We start from the raw sequence: 15,156 nt of genomic DNA, 5'->3' as shown, positions 1-15,156 counted from the left end.
AAAAAGGGAGGCTTAGCAATATTCAATGTCAAAAACGTTAATTTAAATAATGTGGACACTGCACACTTAACTTCAAACTCTGGGTTTTAAATTATGGATTTAAATTTGAATTGACCCTTTGACTTCCTGTCAGTATTGGGTTATGCTCACTTACTGCCCCCCCCCCTGTTAATGAGCTGTATCTGAACACAATTTGTGAACCACAAGAGATGTAGAATACTACTTTACTCTTCTGCTTGGTGTCATCTGTTCTTAGGTTACCTCAGCTTCCAGTTGTGTCACATGACCCTGCTCACTGCATCCTCCTTCTGATTATTCTATATATCGTTCTCTTGCTAGAAGGCATCAAGAGGGGTGCCTCCTATTGGTCCCAATTGTTGCTGCTAATATATTGACAGAACACAGGTGGCGCTGCAGCACAGCTTTTTCTTTGACCCATGTACTGCAATGGAGAGAAGCGTTCCTGTACCTGCCTCTCCATAGCATTACATGGGGAAAATATTTTTTTTTGTACTTTTTTTTTTGTGTGTTTTAATTTAAATTTAATTAAGCTTTGGTCACATATGGGAGGGTAGGCACTGCCTCCCCTGCCTCCTATGAGTGCACGTCCCTGATGTAGATTGTAGGCAAAAGAGCAGTTTACTTTGTGACAAAGCCCCGCCAAAAGCCCTTTTAAGGGCTGGCAAAAGAGCTGAATTCTTCGGGGCATGCCCCGCAAAAAGCCCTTTTAAGGTCTGGCAAAAGAGCTGTTACTTTGGGGCAATGCCACGCAAACAGCCCTTTTCAGGGCTATTTGTAGGGTTAGACTTAGGTTTAGTGGTAGGGATAGTTTAGTATTTTAGGGGTTAAATAATTTAATATAGATGGCGGCGGGGTAGGGGGATTAGATTAGCGGTTAATAATTTTAAAATAGATAGCGGCGGGGTAGGGGCTCACTTTAGGGGGTAGGTAAGGTAGATGGCGGCGGTGTTAGGGGCTCACTTTAGGGGGTTATAGATTTAATATAGCTGGCGGCGGTTTAGGGGTTAATAACTTTATTAGGTAGCGGCGGGCTCCGGGAGCGGCGGTTTAGGGGTTAATACATATTTTATTGTTAGGATAGTGAGGGGGATAGCGGATAGAGGGTTAGACGTGTCGGGCTATGTTAGGGAGGCGTGTTAGACAGTGCGGGTGATTTAGACTTTAGTCAGGTTTTGTAGGCGCCGGCAGTTTCTAACGTGGTGCAAGTCATTGGCGACGCCAGAAATTTGTACTTGCACAGATTTCTGGACATCGCTGGTTTATCCGACTTACGGCACGTTAGCATCTGGCAGCGCCATATATGGGATAGCTCGAGTTGTGAGCTGAAACTGCGGGCGACGCGGGTTCCCTCGCTTGTGCCGCAAACTACGATCTATATCGGATCGCGCCCCAAACTGTTAAGATTTGCTTAATTGTTATAATTGGGCACACTATTAAAAAAAAAAAAAAAAATATATATATATATATATATATATATATATATAGTTCCTTGAGGGGAAAGCACAATCTCACCACTTGTTAAGTGCCACGGTGCTCTGCTGTAAATAATCCACAACGTCCACAGAATGCAGGCACTCACTGGTCTTAGTAAAATATAACAATTTATTTAGAAATCATTAAAAAGACATAACGTTTCGGCACCAATATGTGCCTTTGTCAAATGTCAGCATGTAACCAAACGAATATGCAGCACACTTAAAATCAATATTGATTTTAAGTGTGCTGCATATTCGTTTGGTTACATGCTGACATTTGACAAAGGCACATATTGGTGCCGAAACGTTATGTCTTTTTAATGATTTCTAAATAAATTGTTATATTTTACTAAGACCAGTGAGTGCCTGCATTCTGTGGACGTTTTATATATATATATATATATATATATATATATATATATATATAAATATATATATATATATATATATATATAGGATGTCCACTGTGGGGCTCTACAGTGCCCATTTGTAAGTCTTTACGTATACAAAACGAAACTCCCTTAGTCAAGCTGCTAAATTCTCCAGACGTGCACTAATAAAACCTCCAATGTTTTTATTCTATTAAGAGCTATCTTGCATTATATAGTTTCCTTTAAACATCTTGAGGTCACTTGTGGACTCCACCTCTAAGGTACACATAGTCCAATAAGATAAGTGTGTTGAGTGTTACAAGAGCTAGACATTGCAAGTGAATCAAATGAGATTATCAAATGCTCTTAACAAAGAACCAGGCAACTCTGAAATATACCTGATATATCTTAATTCTCTATTCCCAGATATAATTTGAACAGTCATATAGGACTATGTAAACATAATAATGAAATAAACTAAGATGGAGTCTATAAGAACATGAAAGAGCATCAGACTATAATGTTGTAATTGAAAGGCATATTATACATGTTTATATATATGTATATATATATATATATATATATATATATATATATATATATATATATATATATACACTTCCAGGGATATGGAGCTTTTCCTGCAAAATCTAACAACAAAGATTTATCACTATACTCTCATCTACTAACTTTCAAAAGACTTAGGACCCTAACTATAAAAGTCCTGTGGGTCTATAAGAAGCTTACTCTTATAAACAGCTTACTCTTACTCTTATAAGCTTAAACAGATGACAGAGTATTTTCTGCAGTTTGATGCTATAAGCATATAGCATCAGTGATATGTTAGTATAAATGCACCTGCCTGTTTCTAAGCAACTTCAGACCGCCTCTTATCTTGTGCATATTTATTAGCTTTTCAAACCAAGACATCGCTAATCTGTGTGTACCATATAGATAACATTGTGCTCACTCCTGTGGTGTTGTGCAGGACCAGCACTAATTGGCTAAAATGCAAGTCTGTAAATAGCCCTGATATAAAAATCCCAGAGATAAATAGTGCATTAATAAAACAGTGTTGGTTGTGCAAAACTGAGAAATGGGTAAAAGAGCGATTATCTATATTTTTAAACAATAAAAAAATTGGAGTAGACTGTCTCTTTAATAAGGAGTACACAATATAAAAGTTTTACCACAAGATGGAGTCTAAAGACATGATAAAAAGCATCAGACTATAATGTCGTCATTAAAAGGCATTGTGGGAAAGTGACCATGCATTAGGTTAACCCGTGCTAGCTAATAGCCGCCATAGACGAGAAACAAATAAGTCCAAAAAAATAACAAAAACTGTCACAAGGTTTGCACTCACACTATGAGGCCTAGTTATCAACGCGTCTACTTACCTGCTTTCGCCGGCCCAATACGCCCGCCTACCATCGCCGCCGCGGACCTGCAAAATTTCGCCTAAGTTATCAATAAATCTGTCAAAAAGCCGTGCAGCAAGTATGGGGCGATGAGCAGCGGATTGTGAGAGTTATCACACATCCGATCTCGCTGCTCTTCGGCTTTTTGACAGCTTTATTGCTAGCCTGTCACTAAGCACCCACACTAACTACACTGTTCTACCCCCTATACCGGCGCCCCTGGAGCCCCGCGCAACTCAATAAAGTTATTACCCCCTAAACCGCCGCTCCTAGACCCCGCCGCAACTCTTAGAAATGTATTAACCCCTAAACCGCCGCTCCAGGACACCGCCGCCACCTACATTATACCTAGTAACCCCTATCCTGCCCCCCCTATACCGCCGCCCTCTATAATAAAGTTATTAACCCCTATCCTGCCGATCCCGGACCTCACAGCAACTAAATAAATAGTTTAACCCCTAAACCGCCGCTCCCGGACCCCGCCGCAATCTATATTAAACTTATTAACCCCTAATCTGCCCCCCCCCACACCGGCGCCACCTATAATAAATTTATTAACCCCTATCCTGCCCCCCCTACACCGTCGCCACCTATAATAAATTTATTAACCCCTATCCTGGCCCCCCTACACCGCCGCCACTGTAATAAAATTATTAACCCCTAAACCTAAGTCTAACACTAACCCTAACACCCCCCTAACTTAAATATTAATTAAATACATCTAAATAATATTTCTCTTATTAACTAAGTTAATCCTATTTAAAACTAAATACTTACCTTTAAAATAAACCCTAATATAGCTACAATATAAATAATAATTATATTGTAGCTATCTTAGGATTTATATTTATTTTACAGGCAACTTTCAATTTATTTTAACTAGGTACAATAGCTATTAAATACTTATTAACTATTTAATAGCTACCTAGTTAAAATAAAGAGAAATTAACCTGTAAAATAAAAACTAACCTAAGTTACAATTACACCTAACACTACACTATACTTAAATAAATTATTCCTATTTAAAACTAAATACTTACCTATAAAATAAACCCTAAGATAGCTACAATGTAATTAATAATTACATTGTAGCTATTTTAGGATTTATATTTATTTTACAGGTAACTTTGTATTTATTTTAGCTAGTTTAACTAGTTAGCTAGTTAGGCTGATTCAATCAGCCAATCAGATTTTTCCTAACTTAATTCCGATTGGCTGATAGAATCCTATCAGCCAATCGGAATTGAAGGGACGCCATCTTGGATGACGTCCCTTAAAGGAGCCTTCATTTGTCGTTAGTCCGTCGGGGAAGAAGGATGTTCCGTGTCGGCGGGATGAAGATGGATCCTGAAGAAAGAAGATTGAAGACCCTGCTTGGAAGATGACATCGCCCGGATGGAAGACTTCTTCAGCGCCGCTTGGAAGATGACATCGCCCGGATGGAAGACTTCTTCAGCGCCGCCTGGATGATAACTTCATCGGATGGAAGACTTCTTCAGCGCCCCTTGGAGGATCACTTCTTCCGCTCCGGATCTCCTCTTCGGTTCCATCGATGGGTCGGCTGGCTGAAGACAACTCAAGGTAGGATGATCTTCAGGGGGGTAGTGTTAGGTTTATTTAAGGGAGGTTTGGGTTAGATTAGGGGTATGTGGGTGGTGGGTTTTAATGTTGGGGGGGGTTGCATTTTTCTTTTACAGGCAAAAGAGCTGAATTCTTTGGGGCATGCCCCGCAAAAGGCCCTTTTAAGGGCTGGTAAGGTAAAAGAGCTTTAAACTTTTTAAATTTAGAATAGGGTAGGGCATTTTTTTATTTTGGGGGGCTTTGTTATTTTATTAGGGGGCTTAGATTAGGTGTAATTAGCTTAAAATTGTTGTAATATTTTTTAAATGTTTGTAACTTATTTTTTTTATTTTTGGTAACTTAGCTTTTTTTATTTTTTGTACTTTAGATAGTTTATGTAATTGTATTTAATTGTAGTTATTTGTATTTAATTTATTTAATTAATGTAATGATAGTGTAGTGTTAGGTTTAATTGTAACTTAGGTTAGGATTTATTTTACAGGTAATTTTGTATTTCTTTTAGCTAGGTAGTTATTAAATATTTTATAACTATTTAATAACTATTCTAACTAGCTAATAGCTAATAGCTAATGATTAATTTCATTAGGGTTTATTTTACAGGTAAGTATTCCGTTTTAAATATGAATAATTTATTAAAGTATAGTGTAGTGTTAGGTGTAATTGTAACTTAGGTTAGGATTTATTTTACAGGTAAATTTCTGTTTATTTTAGCTAGGTAAGCTATTAAATAGATAATAACTATTTAATAGCTATTGTACCTAGTTAAAATAAATTGAAATTTGCCTGTAAAATAAATATAAATCCTAAGATAGCTACAATATAATTATTATTTATATTGTAGCTATATTAGGGTTTATTTTAAAGGTAAGTATTTAGTTTTAAATAGGATTAATTTAGTTAATAATAGAAATATTATTTAGATTTATTTAATTAATATTTAAGTTAGGGGGGTGCTAGGGATAGTGTTAGACTTAGGTTTAGAGGTTAATAATTTTATTACAGTGGCGGGGGTGTAGGGGGGGCAGGATAGGGGTTAATAACTTTATTATAGAGGGCGGCGGTATAGGGGGGGCAGGATAGGGGTTAATAGGTATCATGTAGGTGGCGGCGAGGTCTGGGAGCGGCGGTTTAGGGGTTAATACATATATTATAGTTGCAGCGGGGTCAGGGAGCGGCGGTTTAGGGGTTAACATATTTATTAGAGTGGCGGTTAATATGTATAATGTAGCTTGCAGTGGGCTCTGGGAGTGGCGGTTTAGGGGGGTAATAACTTTATTTAGTTGCGGCGGTGTAGGGGTGGGACAGATTAGGGGTGTTTAGACTCGGGGTACATGTTAGGGTGTTAGGTGTAGACAGTTCCCATAGGAATCAATGGGATGTCGGGCAGCAGCGAACATGAACTTTTGCTATGGTCAGACTCCCATTGATTCCTAAGGGATCCGCCGCCTCCAGGTACGCTGGGCCGGAAAAATGCCGAGCGTACCTGCTAGTTTTTTGATAACTAGCAAAAGTAGTCAGATTGTGCCGCACTTGTGTGCGGAACATCTGGAGTGACGTAAGAATCGATCTGTGTCGGACTGAGTCCGGCGGATCGAAGCTTACGTCACTAAATTCTACTTTTGCCGGTCTCTAGCCTTTGATAACTAAGGCGAATCAGCCTTGCCACAAATACGCTGTGGAATTCCAGCGTATTTGAGGTTGACGGCTTGATAACTACCCCCTCTACATTTAAATCTATGGCAGTAAAACAATAAACTATTGGAATCCTTAGAATAACTTGGTCATATATGTATTGTGGGGAGAATATAAGTTATTAACTATAGAACAAAGTACATTTGGGATAGAGGCCACCACTACTCCACATCAGAGTCCTTTCATAAAGAAGTTACCCTGAGTGTTCAGGAAAAAAGCCTTTCTTCGTATCCCTCAGCCCACACCAATTTTGGAGATGCTACATTCTGGGAAAGGAGATCTTATCCAAGGCTGAACATCAATAGCCACATGATGGATCCTTGACAGAGTTCCTGAAACTCTTGTGTAGTAGATCTGGGATGTAGTCTCACAGAACGATCCTCTGTTCTCAGAGACCACCACTGCTAGTAATCCATCAGCTGACTCAGTGCAGGTTTGAATCACCATTCCTGTCTTCATAGGGTAACAAGTCGGAGACCCATTTTGCTGCCTTGTAACTGCCGGTATTAATTGTTGCATCAATGGGGCTACTCCTGAGGTCTATTCAAGAGTGAGTATCTCTGACTCCTTTTCCTCAACTAACTTGTCCAGGTCATTTTCTTTCACTGCTGACAATACTGCTTGAGTGCCGGGCTGAGCGGCAGAAACCAAAACGCTGCTGAAGTCCTCAATGAAGCTCTGCGATAGGTCTTCTAGCTTTGCAACTTGCAAGCAATTGCTTCACATTTAAAGGACCAGTAAACACAGTAGATTTGTATTGTATAATCAACAAATGCAAGATAACAAGACAATGCAATAGCATTTACTCTGAACTTCAAATGAGTAGTAGATTTTTTTTCTAACAAATTTCAAAGTTATGTATATTTCCACACCCCCTTTACCATGTGATATTAATCAGCCAATCACAAATGCATATAGTATAGTCTGGGAATTCTTGCACATGCTCAGTAGGAGCTGGTGACTCAAAAAGTGTAAATATAAAAGACTGTGCACATTTTTTTTAATGGAAGTAAATTGGAAAGTTGTTTAAAATTACATGCTGTATCTGAATAATGAAAATTTTATTTGACCTGAGTGTCCCTTTAAGACCATATTCAAGATAAACCTTTACTGATAAATAATAGTGATGTCTCTATCACAAACTCTTTAGTCAGATTTGGTAAGCTGCCTGCAAATGGCGCTTTTTATTTATAGGGACAATACTTGTGCTTCTGAAGCAGGGAAAGCCCACAAAATAAAGTATCTGGTGCTGAGGGCTGACAAACCACAACACAGTCCAACACCCCTATATTTTCAGTCAGGACACCTTAAGATACAGATTCCCACTAAAATATGTAATATTATGTAAGACCTCTTGTGGTTTTTAAGGAAAGCAGGAATAGCTTCAGTGGCTTAAAGTGAAACTAAACTTTGTCTAATCACTACTAATAATTGACAAATACATCCCCAAAAAGGTAACTTTCATTCATCATTTTACTCAAATATCAATATAACTAGCTTTTTTTCACAATACTTCATTCAAAACTCCTCTCGCCGATCCTCCACCCGCATTCAAAAAATATTTTTCTTTTTCAGTGACGAATACAGCCATGTCGAACTGATTGGTCCCCCAGTGGTGTCCCAAACAGTCTAATACAGCCCCCGGCTGTAAATGTGCATGCGGCTATCTCTGAATTACGTCTGTCTTTAGAAGCGCATTCATGATAGCTGCATGCGCTGTCTAATGAAAACAGAGTCCCATACAATTGATAGTATTTATGGTAACGGAGAGTGTGGTATTGTGCATGCGCATAAAATCTCTTCTTGAGAACGAGCACGTAACCATACGTATTCGGCGGGTGGGACCACTAGTAAGAATTATAATACACAAGCCGGAAGAAAGCAAGGGGGAGGAGGAACATAGCGAAAGGTTAGATTGAAAATATATCTATATCATGAAAATCGTTAAAAATTATTTTAAAAAAACTTAGCGACTACATTAGTTTATAGTAGATTTAAGCATTGGCTTTTTGCTATATCGTTAAATTTACTTTCACTTTAAGCTCAGTGCAACCATGGAGATGGCCACCACCCGGAAGTCCTCTTGTGGGCATGTAAATCATTTGCACGATTTGTAAAATTATGAGCACATTTCTCTGGGGCTCTGTTTCAAGACATTTTTTGCTCATCAATCATATCTCAAAGCAAAAGCAGTATTGCATCAAGGCCAGAATAAGGAATTTACACAGTCATAAGAATACACAAGATTCCTGTACTGCTAACCTCTGGTTAATCTGGTGTAGCATGGATGTTTTCCCCAATATGTAATAATGGAGATACCAAAACAATATTAGTCTTAATGGGTGTAGGGTCACTGCTAAACCCCTAAAATCTAAATAGCCACCACAGGGAGTGAAAGGCACACATACACTTCCTGTTTCTGCAGAGCCCTGGGAAAATGTGTTCATGATTTAACAAACTGCACCCACGATTTAAAACATTTTATGGTCCAGATTAAAAGATGAGCGCTTTTGATAGCGAAGAGTGCGTAATCAGTATCGCGGACCAGTGCTATAATTAGCACACAATCTGGTGTTAAAAGTCCATGGTTTCACAAAATGGCCTGATCATGTTTAGCATGGATAGCTCAGCCACCCTAGCCACTGCTCATATGGTGTGTTATGTGCTGAACGCTAAAACGTTAGTGCAACTGGAACCCTGAAGTAAAGTGTTAGGGCTACAATAAAAGTATATTAAAACACATGTCCAACATACTAAAATAAAGTATTACACGTATATATATATATATATATATATATATATATATATATATATATATATATAATTGAAAAAAGTTGCTAGCAGCAGTCTTAAAAACATACAGTCTTTATTGAAACATCAGTAGTAAAAACACTCCAGGGAAAGCCACAAATGCATTCACAACATTTAGTCCGCTAACATGTTTCGGCCAGGGGCCGTAATCATAGCTACTGGACTATGCACCTGTGTACCTTAAAAAGCACCAGGGTCACCCCGATTGGGTAAAAACTAAATTACACATTGTGATGCAGTTTTAACTCTTTGAGTACTTTAATAGAAAAATACTATATTTCAGTTAGAAATTTCAAATACAAAGTTCCTGTCACCAATCTATACCTAGTAAAAATATATATACTTAAATAACAGAATAATGATCAAATGAATGCTAGCTAAAAATCTTAGATGTTAGATGGAAATGGGGAAATAAACATAAAATGGAAAAAATTCACATATGTACACACTATGTTGCAAAACTGTCAACTGGTCCAATTGTATTACCAATAAAATACAATACAAAAGTAAAATAGAACAATACATCTATAGAATTACTGAAATAATTTTCATAACATTAGAGTAGACTGTAAATAACAGTTATAGTGTATAAGTTTAAATGGTGGCCACTAGCGTAATGAAATCACCAAAGATTTTAATATGGAATAAATATATATTTATTTCCTGTTCTGCCACCTGATCATAATCTATCAAATATTAAATAGGGAAACATTAAAATGTACAAAGCTAGAAAGAGAGGTAGCCTAATTCTATACAAAACTTGCTATAATAGTTATGTGGTATATTGTGGTATATTGGCCCTGCATAAATTCTTGTGACTACATATATTGATATAGTTATGAAGTTGGAGTTCAAGCTACACCAAACATCCAGTGCATTTGCACTTGAAATATTTCACTCTGTGTGGAAATTTCGGTGATGCAGCTAATAGATGCCAAGCCCACAAAGAAAAAAGGAGGACTAAGGAAAACTCTATATGGTGAAAAGGGGATAACTGAAGGCACAGAAGAGGGAATAGAGATCTATGGCTTGATAAATCATTGCCAATAATTGATTAGATCATACTCAGAATTCAGGCCAGTAGGTACACGAGTCTGAAGTCTGAAAATCCAAAACATTTCCCTCTTCTGCAGCAACCTATCCCTATCCCCTCCCCTAGGGGGACAGGTAACCCTTTCAATAGCCTGCCATTTCAGTGAATTAACACTGCTACGGTGATGTTTAGCAAAATGCTGCACCAAAGGTGTAGATGCCGTTCCCGCCTGTATTGTCGACAAATGGTTCCGTATGCGGACCTTCACCTCTGTTGTGGTGAGTCCCACATATTGTAAATGACAGAGGGTACAACTGAGGACATAAACCACATATGTGGAGGTGCACTTTAAACATGTTTGTATGGGGAACCTTTCACCTGTTACCTCAGACCTGATGTTGTCTGAAGGGAGAACAAATTCACATACCCTACATTTATTAAGACATTTGAAGATGCCCCTATGTGTAAGCCAGGAGCTCTGTCGTGTATCGGTTTTGGGCAAGACTGATGGTGACAACAAGTTACCTAGAGTACTTGTTTTCCTATAGGAACACCGCAGTCCTTGGGAGACACAATTCTCTAATTTGTCATCCGCAGCAAGAAAAGAAAAATGTTTCTTCACTATTTTGCAAATTTCTTGCTATTCCTGACTATATTCTGTAACAAAGGTCACTCCTTTGTGTTGACCCTCAGATGTATTATGAACATTCCTAGTTGTATCCAAAGTTTGCACCCTATCAAGCGCATCAACCTGATTCCTAGCTTTTTTGATTACATGGGAGCTATACCCCCTGCTCTTTAGTCTGTTGGTCAAATCCTTTGATTGTTCTGCATATTTATAGGGTAGTGTGCAATTGCGTTTAACCCTCGTAAACTGTCCTTTGGCAACCGCATAAGGTACATGCCTTGGGTGACAACTACTCGCATGGAGGAGAGTGTTCCCTGCTATGGGTTTCCTATAAATCTCAGTAAGCACTTTTCCATCATCTGTACCTTTAATACTTTTCCATCATCTGTACCTTATTAAAGGTACAGATGATGGAAAAGTGCTTACTGAGATTTATAGGAAACCCATAGCAGGGAACACTCTCCTCCATGCGAGTAGTTGTCACCCAAGGCATGTACCTTATGCGGACAGTAACAGTGACTTTTATTATTGGTTTATATATATATATATATATAAATAATAAAACATTAAGTATATGTTTTTTATGAAATAAAGTATAAAAGTCCAACACCTTGTCATATACCATATCACTTTTAAAACTTGTTATAGCACCATTAGATATGGTAGAATTGTATAATTAACAAGGGCATAATAAAAACACAATGTAATCACACTTTCTCTGAATCCCAAATAAGCAGTTAATTTTTCTGATAAATGTATTTTTCCCCATTTTGCAGGCCCCCTGTCATCAGCCAATCACACACTAGTATATGCATACTCTGTGAACTTGTGCACATGCTCAGTAGTAGCTGGGGCCTCAGAAAGTGTGCATATAAAAAGACTGTTCAAAATTTGATAATAAAAGTAAATTGGAAAGTCTCCTAAAACTGCATGTTCTATATGAATCATGATAGTTTAATTTTAACTTTAGTGTCCCTTTAACAAGGTTTTTTTAAATTTAAAAATATAAATAGTTCAAACATTTTTGTTTTAATATATATACATATATATTTATATATACAGTGGGACCTCGGTTAACGAACGACTCGGTATGCGAAATTTCGGTTTACGAATGAAAATTCTTAAAAAAAATTGACTCGGTTTACGATTTTTTTTCGCAATACGAAACAAGTGTCCTGGTTTGCTCCTCGGTTTATGAATTTTTTTCGCAATACGAAACAAGTGTCCCGGTTTGCCCCTGCATACTGAAGTGTGGGTAGCAGTGTGGAGGTGTTGTTGAGCCTTTTGGAGCCATTTGCAGCAAGTTGTTGAGCCTTTTGGAGCCATTTGCAGCAAGTTGTTGAGCCTTTTGGAGCCATTTGCAGCAAGTTGTGGAGCCTTTTGGAGCCATTGGAGCCATTTGCAGCAGGTTTTGGAGCCTTTTGGAGCCATTGGAGCCTTTTGCAGCAGGTTTTGGAGCCTTTATTTTACTTTTTCTCTCACCTCCGGAACGCATTAATTGGTTTTCAATGCATTCCTATGGGAAACCGTGTTTCGGTTTACAAATTTTTCGCAATACGAAACGTCCCGGAGAACAAATTAAATTCGTAAACCGAGGCCCCACTGTATATATATATATATATATAACGGCCACTTTATTAGGTACACCTGTTCAATTGCTTAGTAACACAAATTGCTAATCAGCCAATCACAGGGCAGCAATTCAATGCATTTAGGCATCTAGACTTGGTGAAGATGACTTGCTGAAGTTCAAATCGAGCATTAGAATGGTGAAGAATGGGGATTTAAGTTACTTTGAATGTGGCATGGTTGTTGGTGCCAGGCGGGCTGGTCTGAGTATTTAAAAAACTACTGATCTACTGGGATTTTCACGCACAACCATTTCTAGGGTTTACAGATAATGGTCTGAATAAGAGAAAGTATCCAGTGAGCGGCACTTGTGTGGACAAAAAATGCCTTGTTGATGTCAGAGGTCTGTGGAGAACGGGCAGACTGGTTCGAGATGATAGAAAGGCAACAGTAACTCAAATAACCACTTGTTACAACCAAGGTATGCAGAATACCATCTCTGAATGCACAACACATTGAACCTTGAAGCAGATTGGCTACAGCAGCAGAAGACCACACTGGGTGCCACTTCTGTTAGTTAAGAACAAAAAACTGAGGCTACAATTCAACAGGCTCACCAAAATTTGACAATAGAAGATTGGATAAATGTTGCCTGATCTGATGAGTCTCGATTTCAGCTGCAACATTCAGATGGTAGGGTCAGAAATTGGCGTAAACAACATGAAAGCATGGATCCATCCTGCCTTGTATCAGCCATTCAGGCTGGTGATGGTGGTGTAATGGTGTGAATGATCTTGGCACACTTTGGGCCCCTTAGTACCAATTGAGCATCATTTAAACACCACGGCCTACCTGAGTATTGTTGCTGACCATGATCATCCCTTTATGACTACAGTGTACCCATCTTCTGATGGCTACTTCCAGCTGGATAATGCACCGTGTCACAAAGCTCAAATAATCTGAAACTGGTTTCTTGAACATGACAATAAGTTCCCTGTACTCCAATGGCCTCCACAGTAACCAGTTCTCAATCCAATAGAGCACCTTTGGGATTTGGTGGAATGGGAGTTTTGCATCATGGATGTGCAGTCGACAAATCTGCAGCAAAAGCGTGATGCTATCATGTCAATATGGACCAAAATGTCTGAGGAATGTTTCCAAAACATTGATGAATCTATGCCATGAAGAATTAAGGCAATTCTGAAGGCAAAATGGGGTCCAACCCGGTGCTAGCAAGGTTTACCTAATGAAGTGGACGGTGAGTGGTGTGTGTGTGTGTATATTTATATATATACATACAAAAATAAAAGTAACATTTTCTACTGAGTGGAGAACATAAGTTATTTAAACTATTTCTTAAAGCACCTTTGGCTTAGCTCATTTTGGCTTATTGCACCTTCAGGTTAGTGCTCAAGTGAGAGCCAGAAAACAGTTTTTTGTATCACGCTACATAGAATTCTATGGGGTTATGGATTTAGCATGGAAATTAAAAAAAAAAAAATTGCGGGGCTCCATACAATGGAAAGAACATCATCATAACATAGCTGACAACTTATGAAAAGGACATATTTTACAGTATACATTTGCAGGTATGACAACACAAAATTAGCAGAAATAGGTCATAGTAAAATTGCCTCTACTTGAATTTACTTTTACTTTACATGGAGGAGAGTATGACCTAGTTAAAGGGCCATTATAGGGATACAACATCTTATTACCACTAGCAACTCTGCAAAGCTATTCTTTAACCCTCACAAAGAAAATAAGCAAATAGTTAAAGTACTGATTGGGAACTGCGGAGAACTGCTGGTCCTGAACAGAAATGGACGCTGATCCAACCAGCAGTACTAGTGGCCCTTTAATGACAATAAGGATCAATTTCACCAACATATTGTGTTGTATAATGCCATTTAATAGACACTTTATAAAGTGACAGTACCACCTCAGGCATCCATCCAGCAACTACTAAGAAATTGACCAACTGGTGCTGATTTCTGAAGATAATCTGATTATTGACCTTCATTTTATAGTGTAAACATGTTTATCCATATTGTGATCTGGAGAAAATATATGCATTTCAAATAGTGTGTCCTGCTGCTTGCAAACTGTTGACACCCTTTACCTGGTGTACAATCATTAGATCAGCTACAGTACATGTTAAAACTCAACATTCTATAACTTATTGAGTTAAAGATGGTATCTTTATTATAGAGGTACCATTTATGTATTTGCATTAGTGGGGAGCTCTGATCTTCCTTGACACCTACAGTATTAAACCATAACTGTGCCCAAAACCTATATAAACACAAACCACACTTGCCACCAGCTACAATTATACTCATTTTCCTTCTGGACCTTCACTACTGCAGTTAAAGAAACAGTAAAACAACTTTGAAATATATGTTGTAAATTGTGGAGTGGCTTATCCAAATAAGGAAAGTGGTTGGTGTAGTCTGACCATTAAAAGCATGTATTAATCTACTCTAATACAATTCCTATTATCAGCTGACAGGTTCATCTATTGGAAGAATGCAGACATTTTTTTGTAATTATA

This window comes from Bombina bombina, chromosome 3 (assembly GCF_027579735.1).
Source record: "Bombina bombina isolate aBomBom1 chromosome 3, aBomBom1.pri, whole genome shotgun sequence".
NCBI classification, from domain to species: domain Eukaryota; kingdom Metazoa; phylum Chordata; class Amphibia; order Anura; family Bombinatoridae; genus Bombina; species Bombina bombina.
Note: the sequence above shows the minus strand (reverse complement) of the source record.